Source organism: Schistocerca gregaria, chromosome 10 (genome assembly GCF_023897955.1).
Source record: "Schistocerca gregaria isolate iqSchGreg1 chromosome 10, iqSchGreg1.2, whole genome shotgun sequence".
In the NCBI taxonomy this organism is placed as follows: domain Eukaryota; kingdom Metazoa; phylum Arthropoda; class Insecta; order Orthoptera; family Acrididae; genus Schistocerca; species Schistocerca gregaria.
The window spans coordinates 216,587,249-216,601,214 of record NC_064929.1 but is presented as its reverse complement, the minus strand read 5'-3'; the positions used below and the strand labels follow the sequence as shown (position 1 = coordinate 216,601,214).

Below are 13,966 nucleotides of genomic sequence, written 5' to 3'. Positions count from 1 at the left end.
ATAAATCAGTCACTCACCTTGTTCTTATCGCGTGGAAGTTATGTTGCGATGTGTTGGTGGATGCCTCTCCTGGACTTCTTGGCCGTTGTTCACAGACTTCACAAAGAGGTCTTTAAAGCACTACGCACGAAACAAATTAGCAGTGCAGAACACAAGATAGCTGTCAAAATAAGACTAGTTTCGATTTGACTATCGATATGTCGATCTTAGTGTTGAGAGTAGCAATGTCTTCTGCACGTCTTTCTGTCGTCTGACTAATGTTGGTTGGCGCAATATATTAGAAAATGACCGGCTGCGACAATTTGATAATACAAATGACCGTATAAATACTTTTTATATTCAAAATTATAAAGATATTTCTGGGATCGATAGTGAATATACAACATTAATCCCAGGTACATACTATTTTAGTCCGCAGCTCGTGGTCGTGCGGTAGCGTTCTCGCTTCCCACGCCCGGGTTCCCGGGTTCCATTCCCGGCGGTGTCAGGGATTTTCTCTGCCTCGTGATGACTGGGTGTTGTGTGATGTCCTTAGGTTAGTTAGGTTTAAGTAGTTTTAAGTTCTAGGGGACTGATCACCTTAGATGTTAAGTCGCATAGTGCTCAGAGTCATTTGAATTTAGCGGTAGCAAAGCAAGTTATCTAAACACAGAACTGATACATCATGACGGATCAAAGCCTCCGAAACTCGCCGTAGATAAGAAGTTCAAATTTAATGGCCGCTTTCCTCGCTTTTACGAGTCTAATGTACCTCATTCATTATTATAGAAATTAAATACAGTTATCCTTTTCCTATACCTATGCATTTTTTATCCTCTCTTCTTCCGCAATCGTGAGGTACTTGGCTGGCCAAATAGCAAAACCCGTCTACTGATTTTAGCGTCTCATTTCCTAATCTAATCCCCTAGGCATGGCGCGTTTTCGTTCTCTTGCTGTTCATCACCCTTGTACAACTTCTGTTGATGTTCATCTTATAATCTCTTTTCCAGATTTCCCATTCTTATAGGTCCTTTGCCGTCCCTGACAGAATGACATTTTTCATGTTCGCACTTCATTGTTTTTATTTTGTCCCTGTGAACTGTACTCTACTAGCTGCTCAGTGTAGAGACTGAATAACATCGGACATGGGCTACAAGCGTGTCTCCCTTCTCAGCCATTGCTCCCCTGTCATCTCCTTCGATTCTCTCAACTGCAGACTGGTTTCTGTGCAAGTTGCAGCTAACTTCGCGCTTCCTTTTTTAAGGTGAGGCGTGCAGCGAGTCGTTACGGGGCCACGAATGCCCTCCGTGGTAAACCCGCGCGAGCCCTAGCAGCGCCTCCGGCTTTCCATGCCTCGAGCTGAGACAAGTGTGTGCCAAGCATGTGCTGGACTCCCCGACTCTGCCTCGACCTCGTAGCTGCTGGCCGCGGTGTTTTTCGTGTCCTCCTTCCGCTGCTTACTGCGTTTTCGGAAATATTACACTTCGGAAGTGTTGTTGGCATCGATAGCTTCAGAGATTTTAGTTACCTGAGATTGCATAAAGACCCAATATTTGTGGGAAATTTCGACTCTTTACGGCAATCATCAGATCTGGATTGCTACAGAGGGAACTGGTGGTTTCATCTGAAAATACATCCAGCAAGGTCGTCAAAGGAAGCGCATTTTAAAGAAGAGGGCACACCGCCGGTGCGTGTTCTTCAGTGTTTCTCCTGTGCATCAGTAGTGTACACAGTGTACCAGAGTATTACCGTGTTGTGTAGTATGCCAGTACATTACCGTTTCATGTTATGCACGTTTTCTATCCACATAAATGATCTTTTGGACAGGGTGGATAGCAATGTGCGGCTGTTTGGTGATGATGCTGTGGTGTACGGGAAGGTGTCGTCGTTGAGTGACTGTAGGAGGATACAAGATGACTTGGACAGGATTTGTGATTGGTGTAAAGGATGGCAGCTGACTCTAAATGTAGATAAATGTAAATTAATGCAGATGAATAGGAAAAAGAATCCCGTAATGTTTCAATACTCCATTAGTAGTGTAGCGCTTGACACAGTGACGTCGATTAAATATTTGGGCGTAACATTGCAGAGCGATATTAAGTGGGACAAGCATGAAATGGCAGTTGTGGGGAAGGTGGATAGTCGTCTTCGGTTCATTGGTAGAATTCTGGGAAGATGCGGTTCATCTGTAAAGGAGACCGCTTATAAAACATTAATACGACCTATTCTTGAGTACTGCTCGAGCGTTTGGGGTCCCTATCAGGTCGGATTGAGGGAAGACATGGAAGCAATTCAGAGGCGGGCTGCTAGATTTGTTACTGGTAGGTTTGATCATCACGCGAGTGTTACGGAAATGCTTCAGGAACTCTGGTGGGAGTCTCTGGAGGAAAGGAGGCGTTCTTTTCGTGAATCGCTACTGAGGAAATTTAGAGAACCAGCATTTGAGGCTGACTGCGGTACAAGTTTGCTGCCGCCAACTTATATGTCGCGGAAAGACCACAAAGATAAGATAAGAGAGACTAGGGCTCGTATAGAGGCATATAGGCAGTCATTTTTCCCTCGTTCTGTTTGGGTGTGGGACAGGGAGAGAAGATGCTAGTTGTGGTACGAGGTACCCTCCGCCACGCACCGCATGGTGGATTGCGGAGTATGTATGTAGATGTAGATACTTGTGCACTGTTATGCTGTCCTCTACAGTTGTGTCCTGTACCATTCGTACTATTGTCCAGTAGTGTAGTTACATCTGGTACTCACGTGCCCCAGTGTATTATCTATCCTGCCAAAGACTGTACTAGTGTAGTGTCGTCTACTGGTCATGTGACCTACGTACTAGTGTATTGTCTGAACAGTACAACGGTCTTTAGGCACTTTCAGACGTAATTGCGTTGACGAGACCTGACTGTCATGAATGTGACGATACGAAATGTGTCGCTCCTCTGACTTTGTCTGGAACAGCAATCGCTACTGCTTCCTTCCGTCCCGTGTTGCCACACCACTCTTCCGGTGTGTAATCCTTGCTCACTTAGTTTGACGAATGTCAGTATCAAAATCCAACAGCGCTTTTTGGACAGATAATTTCGGCGAGGAATATTAAGTTTTCTAGTAGTTTATTTAACTGTTGTGATCGGATAAAATACTTCGTTACACAAATAAGTCATATTGCGAACATTACTGGTTCTCATCAGGTTTGGATTGTTACAAACAGAATTCGTGCATTCAAAAGTTCGTGAATAGAGAAACACTTGCTTTGAACTGCTTACCTCTGTGATGCACTGCGTGTGTGTACTTCGGTACTGACTTTAGTGGTGCCTGGTACTGCTGTATATTGTGAAACTGGACTTCGCATTGTGTTTTGGAATACTATGGCGCACTGTTACACTGTATATGTACTGGTGTAGTATCGTGTACTGTTGTCTAGTAGAGTACACGTAGTGTAGTGTCGTGTTGTGTTCCCACAAGGGGATCACGCCTACTCGTCACGACCGATTTCGTCCACATTTGTGGTGTATGCAGGGCTCGGCAAAACATTAATTGAGAGTAGCGGGAGCTCCACATGGCCAACATTTTACCGAAAAATAGAGTTTGTGGCGCGGATTGGGTGAGGCATGAACCGCTCATGTCAGGGTAGTTTCCAGGCAGCGTCTGCAGCAGGCGGAAAGAGTGCAGGACCTTAATCCAAGGGGTGCAGGGAGATGAAAGAGCATCCACACGGAAACTTCTTTTAACATATCTATTTAAAATTTTTACGCTACTTACACAGCCGAAATAATGCTAAATGTATTGTATCCAACAATATTTTTATAAAAAGAAAGGGAAAGGAATTTGGACTGCTAATAAATTTTCATGAAGGAATGGTAAGGCCTACACGAGAATTTAGCCCATAAAATGAGAGCGTACACGAGAATGTAATACATAAAATTAGACGCTTCTGTTATGTTACTGTTAATTATTTATACGTGCTGGAAGTGATATTCGTCGTAAAAACAAGGCAGCAGTAATTTTTTCCCCATCTTTCCGCTTTTTAAAAATTACGTCCTTGTTTTAAACTTTCTATAGAAAAACTGTACTACCACTGTGTTGTCACAATATTCTCGAAAAATTGCGCGATCTAGAGCTACCAAGTGAATGAACTCCGTAGCCGTAGATACTGTTCCCACCAACGGCCGATGGGCCGATTCTCCCTGCACCGGAAAACTATTGTTTTTCTTTTTTTTTTTCAATTTATTGGGTTTCGAGCTGTGCCCGTTCATCCATCTCAACATTGTGATGTCACTTATAAAATCCAGCTTGGTTTTTCCGTTGTTAATTTCATTTATGACGATGCGAAGTAAGGGCAACAGAACACACAGTCCACGAGCGGAGAAAATCTCCGACCCGATCGGGAATCGAACTCGGCCGCTTCGCTTAGCAAGCGCTTTTACCGAGAGACAGACGGTGAACTGTTGCTCGCGTGCAGCGGCCCGGGGTTGCCCGGAGGTCAAAACGAAAGTAACTGGATACGCTGTCCTCCAGACATTAAATACAGCCCCTTCTTGGAAAGTTACTTACATTCGTCGTGGACGCCATAAGTACTTTCTTCGAAACTAATTGGCAATCCCCTGTTTTCCTTAGCCTTTTCTTGTCTTTTATGGAAATATTAATAAATTCTATATATTGAGCAATATTTCTTTTTAATTCCGTGTAAGGAACGTAAAAATTGAAAATTAAAAAAATTGCTCATAGGAATTCCAATCCACTACCCTGGAATTACTGTTCTGCAGGGTTTCCGCTGTTCCAACTGCTGTGTGCAGTCCACGCTAACACAAACGGTTCATTACTCGCCTGATACGCGCCAGAAATGCTGTTTCTAGGGTCCCAACCTAAATCGGTAAAAACGGAGTCCTTTGTCAGTTCATTGCGTTGTCCTTCTCTCTGTCTTACTCTTAAAAACCTTTACCTCACGAACAGGAGCATGTATGAAGTTCAAATTTATGTCGCGTAGTTAGGTGTATAGACCCTTGGCGTTGTTATAAATCTAAGCTTCTGTGTGAATGCAGCCAAAAGTTTCGACCATTTATGTCACATATTTTGACACTCGGAAACACACTCATCAAAACCTATAAGGTACTTCCCGTTGATCTACAATGATGAAATTTGGAAGAGGCAAGGTTTCACAGTACACGTACACGAGAAAAACCTGAATATTGTTACTTGGTAATCATTTCACTCGAAAAAATATTGCTATTGTCATTTGTTACCCGACCTCAAACTTCAAATTAAAAGACTCGATAGTTCTTTATTCAGGTTGACTGGTTCAGACTGGTTCAAATGGCTCTGCGCACTATGGGACTTAACTTCTGAGGTCATCAGTCCCCTAGAACTTAGAACGTCTTAAACCTAACTAACCTAAGGACATCACACACATCGATGCCCGAGGCAGGATGCGAACCTGCGACCGTAGCGGTCGCGCGGTTCGAAACTGTAGCGCCTAGAACCGCTCGGCCACAAAAACTGGCTTGACTGGTTCATCAGTCACGGAATGCCTTTATTGTTCACGTAACGGTTTCGGAATTTATCCATCATCAGATATGCAGGAGCGATTACTGCTCGTTGACATGTTCTATGTTGTGTGTGAAAAAAAGCTTCGGAGACTAGGCTGCGCCATATCTACGTTCGTTCAGTAATCGCTCTTGTATACCTGATGGTGAATGAGATCCGGTACGCGACACCTGAGTTTTACCACTGCGACACAGTCAGCCTGAACGGAGAGCCACTGTCGTGGTAGTTTTAGGTGGCGAGTGTTTCGAACTACGGTTGCGTGAGATACCGGTTGAGGTCGGGCCTGAACAACCAGTGCCGACCGCAGCTTTAGCCTGTACCAAATGCTTTGTGTAGTCCAATTTATTTTGTGTTGTGGGTTGCTTGTTTTCTTTTCTTATTTTGAAGTGTGTGGAGACACTAAACCTGGTGCACAGAGGGATAAGGGTGCGTCTTTCACCACAACAGAAGGCTGAGTCATCCCGATGACCGATAACTCAGTCCTGCTTTCGTGAAAGTACAGAACGCGGACGTAGGGTGGCAGCCCTTCTAGAGGGAGGCGGGGCTTATTCTCGCGCACCGCCTGTCGGCCCTCGGCCTGTCGAAGCTCCCATTTGTTTTCGGCCGCGGCCAAATGCGACGATACACTGTGCGCATACTACTGGTTAATATAATAATGGTCGCCTGCCTCCTCCATGACTTCGTCACATGTACATTAATGGAATTAAAAACTTCTCGAAAGTTTTGCAACACCCGGGACCGACATCTTTGCCAATATCTATGTCGGTAACTGGGAAAAATCGTCGAGATCCTCGATTCCCCGAATCGATGAGCTGTCTGCATACGGAATTAAGTTTGTACGGAACCCTCAGTGCGCAAGTCCTGCTCGCACCTGGGCAGTTTCTTTCTAAACGCTTCGCCTCCTCTGCCACTTTCTTTTGTGGCCAAGTCCTGGATACACCGTAAATTCTGACGATTTCGTAGATCACGGATAGGCGCGTTCCATTGTTACGGCGCTCTGTGTACGCCTGGGTACCTCCTCGCACTGTCCTATACTCGTACAGTATGGGATATTCTTGTGTAATTGTATGGTATCCAACACTTGTCTGTCTTATACTTGTAGTGTACTCTGCTGCACGCCAATTGTGTACCGTTTGAACAGTTCGACTCTGTGGAGTTGCTTTGATGAGGAGATTTGAGGACGACCAAAAACGTTCGAAACTAGACGCATTGTATAGGATCATCGCTGATAGAGATGTGCATGATGTGTGTTTTTATTTGCAGTGTTCTCGCGATTTATCGCCACACACTTTGCGCAGGTGGTCGCGTCGCTAGCGCGAGACAGCGAATCGTGCTGTAGAGCTGCTCGCGTATTCTGGACAGGGCGCGCCTGGCGCATTCCGGGCTTCTCCAGCGACGCGCCGCCCATTCCAGCGGCCGGCATCGCCTGCGGTTCCCAGTACATCCGTACCCTCAACACGCTCTCAGGAGTGCACGCCCACTTGCGGAGGAGTTTCAATGCTTGGGGTCAAAGTGGACAGTTGTAGCTGGGCTGTTGACACACGGCGGACGAGGATTCAGCTTTATGACCTCACAGTCACCCTCCCTTGCCTCAGTGGTCGCTGCATTTGGGTTTTCTAAAGGAAGTGAAATTTGTTGCGCATTCGTCCCGCAAGACTAGCTTCAATCAGTTCAGAGTAGTTGGAAAAGACGGTGATTTTTTTTTTTTTTTGTTTCGTTGAGATCGATACTACTGTGCATATATCGCAAGTGTTTGTGAGACTGGAACAGATCAATAGTGATCCAGCTGCTACCGCGGTTTGCTCCGATATTCGAGGAGGTGTGAAGCCGTTCGGAAAAGGTAGTCAGACGAACCTGTCCCGGTAGGTGCTGCGCCAGTGATGACTTTGGAATCAGTGATTTGGAGGCAGAAGAGTAACGCTATAACTGTGGCTGTAGTGTGGCTGAAAATGTGATGTTACCACGATATGAGAGAGACTTCTGCGTCGATCCTTGGCAGTAGTGTTCGGAACTGACGAACGTCGTCGCGGTACACAGTCGCTGCTGACCGGTGTAGGGCAGATAGCGAGCGGTGTGAAAGGGAGTGAGAGATCCGCCGTGTCGGAGTTGTCGATCGCGGCCACGCTGGGCGTCGGCGACACTGACGTGGACGCGCCGGGGGCGGCGCCGGTGACGCCGCTGCAGCGGCCGTCGCGCCTCCAGGCGGTGGGCCGGTGGCTGCTGGCGGGCAGGGAGCGCGGGGGCGGCGGGGGCGACGCGCCGGCCGCCGCGACCGCCCCCAGCCCCGGCACGCCTCTGCGCTGCGCCGCGCCCTTCGTCAGGAGCTACAACAACAACAACAACAACAACAACAATGGCGGACCGGGCACGCCGCTGTTGGCGAAACCGACGACGCCCGCCGAAGCCTTCCTGCGGAGCATCCGGAGGCGGTCGCTGCGCGTGCGGCGATCCAAGTCGCTGGTCATCGACCACGCCAGCGAGAAGCGCAAGTCCGGTAAGTACGCTCCTAATGTGGGAGTTTATACATCGCCGGAAAACAATTAATACACCCTTTTTGCAGACCTCCAGTTCACTCAAGTCTTATTGTTGCAACAGTGGAAATAGAGTACATGAAATGATTACATGTACAGATCAATAACACGAGCGGTTCTGGGGTACCAGGTACCGACTGATGCTGAAGCACCCATCTTACTACGTGGCGTAGCCTCCTGACTCTGGCATCCGGTAGATCGTGCAGATGGCGAGTACTCTTCTGGGCTACGTTATGCCACGCCTGCTCGACTTGTTCAGTTCTGTAAGCGGGGTCGGTTGAGAAGTGGCCCGAGTCGCTTCCTGTCCCATCACATCCCACACGTGCTCGATTGTAGACAAGTATGGAGATCGTACTGGCACATGTTGCAGAGCAAGCTGAGTCTCACGGGCAGCGTGTCGTCGAGAATTATCCTGTTGGAACAATACATCACCTTCCCGTTCCATTATAAAAAAAGGACGATCTTAATAACATTGTGCAGGTGCAGAGCACTGCTTAGCGTCCCCTCCAGGAACGCCATAGGTGTTATGACACTGCGGACCATAAGGCCTGGGATGGGGCAAGTATGTCTCGGACGAATCCGCTGTACGGAACAGCGCTCGCCAGATCGACGTCGTGAGCGCAGAGGGAGCATCACTGGCGTGCAGGCAGAATCCGCTTCACCGCTGAAGTGTACGGCGCGCCGTTCCACCTTCCAAGCTATCCTCTGGCGGTAGCGGCCGAGCCGTGCGTGCCGATGCAGTGGCGAGCGTGGCAGACGGGCTGGGGTGTGCGTGCCCGTAGTCCCACCGCTAGTGACCGGCTCGCAGACACCTACGGCCTCACAAGCCCTCTTACCTGTGTTGCATAATGTGCTGCTGCTGCTTCCCATGCACCACGGCGATCCTGGCCGGCGTCTGTGCTGTGTAGACATCTACAGCCTCGTCTGTGGGTGCGAGACTCTTCACGTGACCGCTGATACCAACATCGTTGCCCAACTGACGCAGCACGTCCAACTCGTTTTGCAGCTCTCCGAAAGGACCATCGAGACACTCGGAAAGTCACAATCTGACCCCTGTCAAACTCGCTGACGTGGCTGTAACGTCGTGATTGTCTGCTTGCTTCACACGTCTGCGCGATGCTGAATCTTCTACCTGTGAGCTTTCCCTGCGTTCTTGCAGCTGTCTGCCGGCGGACGACGTTGACGACGACGACGATTGGTTTGTGGGGCGCTCAACTGTGCGACCATCAGTGCCCACACAAAGTCCCAATGTTTACACAGTCTAATTGTTTCTACACAGTTCCAATCTAGCTACGGTCACGAATTATAAGGACGATGAAGTTTTGAGGACAACACAAACACCCAGTCCCCGGGCGGAGAAAATCCCCAACCCAGCTGGGAATCGAACACGGGACCTCGTGATCCAGAGGCAGCAGCGCTATCGGACGACGTCGAAACCATTGTCAGTACATCTATCATCGCTCAGGTGGCATATGCGGTCAATGGGTCAAAATCGACGTCGTCTTTCCAGGTGTACTTTTTCCGGCAGCGAACACTGTCCAGTCACATTAACGCGACGACGTGTCAAAAGCCGCAATAACGACCTTTTGCAGCGCTGACCGCGGCGAGTCAAAGGGGTTCTGGAAGGTACCGACCGAGATGTGGAGGCCTTGCCAGCTGCAGTAGGTTTCTCGGTCACCCACGGCACGACCAGCCCACAGATTCTCGGTTGCGTTTAAATCTGTGGAGTCTGGTGGCCAGGGAAGTACGGGAAACTCGTCATGGTGCCCTTCGAACCACGCACACACACTACTAGCTGCGTGACACGTTGCATTGTCTTGCTGGTAGATGCCATCGTGACGAGCAAAAGCAAACTGGCTGTAGGGGTGAAAATCATACCGTAGGATAGACGCATACTCGGTTTGATCCAGTGTGCCTTCCAGAATGACGAGATCACCCAGTAAATGCCACGGATACATTCCTCAGATAGTGTTTGCTTTCTGACGTTTCACGCCGTACACACCAACGGCCATCTGTCCGCATAAAACGTGATTTGCCTGAAAAGGCCACCTATCACCACTTAGCGGACTTGGAGCTGCGATGTTGCAGTACAAATTTCAGCGTCCGTCGCCCGTGGCAGTTGCTGAAGAAGTTGCTGCAGCTCTAGCCGACCGTACAGTGCATGTCTCAAGATCTGCAGCTAGTACTCGAGGTGTGTCACGGGAATGGTCTCTCGCCTCATCGACAGTTCAAAAGATCTAGCGACCCATTTTACACAGGTGTGTAGGATTCAGAACGTGCGCCAAATGAACACCCAAGGTAGGCAACGGTAGGCTACAACGCCGTAACTTTGCCCCACCTTTCTCGGCACGCGTGGAGAGGGATGACATGTGGCTGGTGCGTTCGTCATACGGACGAGGCACATTTTACTGTGCACGGCGCCGTCAATGCGCAGAACTGCTGCATGTGGGTTCTGTTCCGTCACTTCTATTGCAGGAAGATACACTGCGCTCATCTTATGTGACTGTGTGTAACCACAAATTCCTTCAGTCTCGGCCCGTTTTTCTTCGAGGGAATGACACCTCACAGGCCCATTAGGTGCACAGTGACATCAGCACGTCATGAGGACCTCCTGGCGCCGCTCCTGATTCCAGATTTGCAAGAACGCAACTGTCTCTACACCGCTATTTTCATGCAAGATCGGGCGACACCACACGTCGCTTGCACAGGTGAAAGATTTGCTTCGAGAAACCTTCGGTAGCGACCGCATCGTCTATAGGCAACTTCAAGATGTGTGGCTTTCCAGATTCACCTACCTAAATCCATGTGGCTTTTGATTGGGGGGATATCTGAAAGATAGTGTGTATAAGGGATGTATCCGGACTCGTCTTGATCTGAAAGAGAGCACACGACGACATATCACTCTGATAACTCCAGATATGTTCTGAGCAACTGTCGACCGTGCCGTGTTACAGATGCAGCGTGTTGCTGAGTCGGGAGACTATACTGGACATGGGTTGTAAGTTGTGACCGTATCCTAATAAATGTGTCAGAACTATCGTTACCATATATCTGATCGTTTCCTGCCCGCCTCCACATTCTGACTCCTTTCAGCTCCATATTTTCACCTGGTGGCAGAAAGTGAAACTATTTTTTTTCTTTTTTTCCGCATACTGATCGAGTGCACTGATTAATGAAAATGTCTGCGATGTTTCACTATCGTGAAATATATACACCCCACACTCCAAATCCCAGAATCGCCCGGAACAAATAAAGGATTTCACGAAGCCTTTGCATCAGGCATCTAGGAGAGAGAGATGACGTCCTGGGAACAACTTTTGTTAATGGCAGAATGTTCGGTGACGCTTTCAGCAAAACTGGGTGTTCTTTTGTATTGATTATGCCCCTGAGATGTGGCATGGTGTAGACACTTTGCAGTGTGCGTGTGCCTCCGTGTTGCCTGCAGTCACCTCCTCCGTGTGAAAGTGCGTAGGCCCAACAAAATTAAAGTTCTTCGTTCTTCTAAAAAAACTTTCCCTACTTGGAGAAAGAGTCATTCATAAGGATTTTTAGTCGAAAATCACCTACTGGGGTAGGTAGTATGCAGCATACCTGGTTAGTAGACCGCACTAATTCAGAGAAATCGCGTCATCCCACGGTCGGTGAACAAGTAGAGAGACGCCTAGCGTCGGGAAACATTTTAGCGCATTTTGTCACTAATAAAAGTTGTTCCCCGTGACGTGGTCTACTGCATCTGGGCATTTCATGCAAAAGCTTTGAAACACAGTGTGAATACGTACAGCTTTGTGCATGCCTCGTAATATTAATCTGTGGCCAGCCACATGGACGATACATTCACGTCGACTTTTCGTCATCAAAGGGGGCGACCTGCAGAATACCGTGTGCCACACACAAGGACGAGCAAATTGATAGGAATTTAGTTAAAGTGCAGTATGGCGGAAGTGCACCGATTGCCCCTGGAAGAGACGAGGAGTCCAGAGGCTGGGGCGAGGCGCCGCTTCCTTCCTTCCCCCCCCCCCCCCCCCCCACCCACCCACCCACCCTCCAAACCTCTGACAGAGTCCAAAATGGCGGAGGTACCTGACTTGTGTTTCCAGCGCACTGCAGCACGTCTTCACTTGGTTTGTACAACATCCCTCTCCCCTCCCAAACCTCCTTTTCCCCGCTCCAGTGCCCAGCGGGTATCGTGACTAGCTTCTGTTTTTTTGTTTTTGGTTTTCACAGTTATACAGCCATCTGCAAACCGTGACAAACACTCGTGGAAATGAAGGTCTTAGCAGAGTACCGAGGCTATGAGTCTGCGGTTTCTTGCCGCGTCAGCTCGCTGTGAGTCCGCAGCAGCGTTCAAGAAGGCTACGCCGTCCTCCCATCTCTCTGCAAGGGGGGGGGGGCATATTTTTTAAACGTCGCCCGCCGCCGATGACTGTAAGACTTCGCCACAAGGCGGAACCACAGAACACACCTTCCGATACGTCACACACTCACTACGAGTAGATGCCGTTGCGAAACAGAGAAAATTCTGTTACAGATACACTTTTCGACGACGCACTAACAGTATCATGAATTTAAGGCACACGCGCCGTTACATTCACAAATCCAAATGGCAAGTCTGCCGTGATATTCTTCTGCAGCAGTGACTTGCAAAGCTGGTAATAGGTTCAAGAGATAAGAAGTTAAAGTCATACAGTGTTAGTCTGCACGACCTGTATTTACATCTTCGATGAATCGGTACACACGCGACAGAATGCGTTACCTAAAACGCGGCGCATAAAACCGGGATTCTTCCGGGGCTCATACATCGGGTTCTGTGGGTCACAGAAAGCTGGGGTCAAGTGTTTCGGATATCCAGTGAACTGAATACAATTTATAAACCCAAAGGAAGGATCCTCTTAGTGTCACTATCGTATAGCAGAGGGTCAAATCATGAATATTACACACTTCCTCCTGGTTAGGGCATTGGACGAAATCGGTTTATTGTTTTTGAATCTGATGTGGTTTACGATAAACTTAAGGAGCTTATGGAGGCACCGTGATTTCATGGGCGGTTCGTTTCGTATGAAAACGGAGCAAATGGATGAAATTTTCCCGATATAATCCTACGCTCCCGATCTCGAATAACACTAACAATTTACTTGATGCCTTTATCCGTTTCCGCGTTACAGTGATTCAAAATACCCTACTTGTACACGTAAAATCCGGTTTCAGGTGAAAACATAGTTTATAAGGCGACGTAGCACGGGCAAAGATGCTGTAATCTCGGTTATCACCACAAGCGTTCTCACAACCCATATTCCAGTAACTACGTGCATGAAAAACTTTTGCGTACAATTAGTTTGCGTTACTTCAGTTTCACGCAAGCAAAGTATTAAAATTTTACTGAAACATTAAGTTCTTTTCATACGAGTGACATGCTGTGGCGTGACAGGAAAAAGAAAGGAACAAGTGGGAAAAACGGTCCTATGGGAGCACAAACATGGCGAATATGTTCCTTTGTATTTAAAAGACTCTATCTAGAAAGTGGGATACAGGCTACCTCTGACAATTTCGCTCAGGGACGACGACGAGGAGGAGACCAGAGTCCAACGTCCCGTCGACAAGCGAGTCATTACAGACGGAGCACAAGCTCGGATTGGGAAAGGATGGACAAGGAAAAGGGGCGTTCCGTTTCAAGGAGCCATGTCGGATTTAGAGAAATCGCAGAAAACCTAAATCAGGATGGCCGGACGTGGATATGAACCGTCATCCTCAACTAGCCACTGCGCCACCTCGCTCCGTCTGAGAGAGGAGGAGACAGTGGCAATGGGAAAGAGACGGAAAAGTGATGAATACTGGAAGGCAATAGACAGTGGTTGTGGTATAGAAACAGCGAAGGAGACAATGGCAGAATGAGAGAAAGACTGCGACACAGTGGCAGTGGA

General features: G+C 48.2%; 1 protein-coding gene across 3 annotated transcripts in view; it reads left to right on the top strand.

Annotated features, from left to right (window-relative positions):
* The first annotated feature begins 7,503 nt into the window (after positions 1-7,503).
* LOC126293339 (centaurin-gamma-1A) overlaps positions 7,504-13,966 on the top strand; it is a 304,641-nt gene continuing 298,178 nt past the window's right edge. For all 3 annotated transcript variants that reach the window (XM_049986531.1, XM_049986532.1, XM_049986530.1), the window contains exon 1: positions 7,504-8,011. The gene's annotated coding sequence lies outside the window, so the exon portion shown is untranslated. The remainder of the gene's footprint in view (positions 8,012-13,966) is intronic.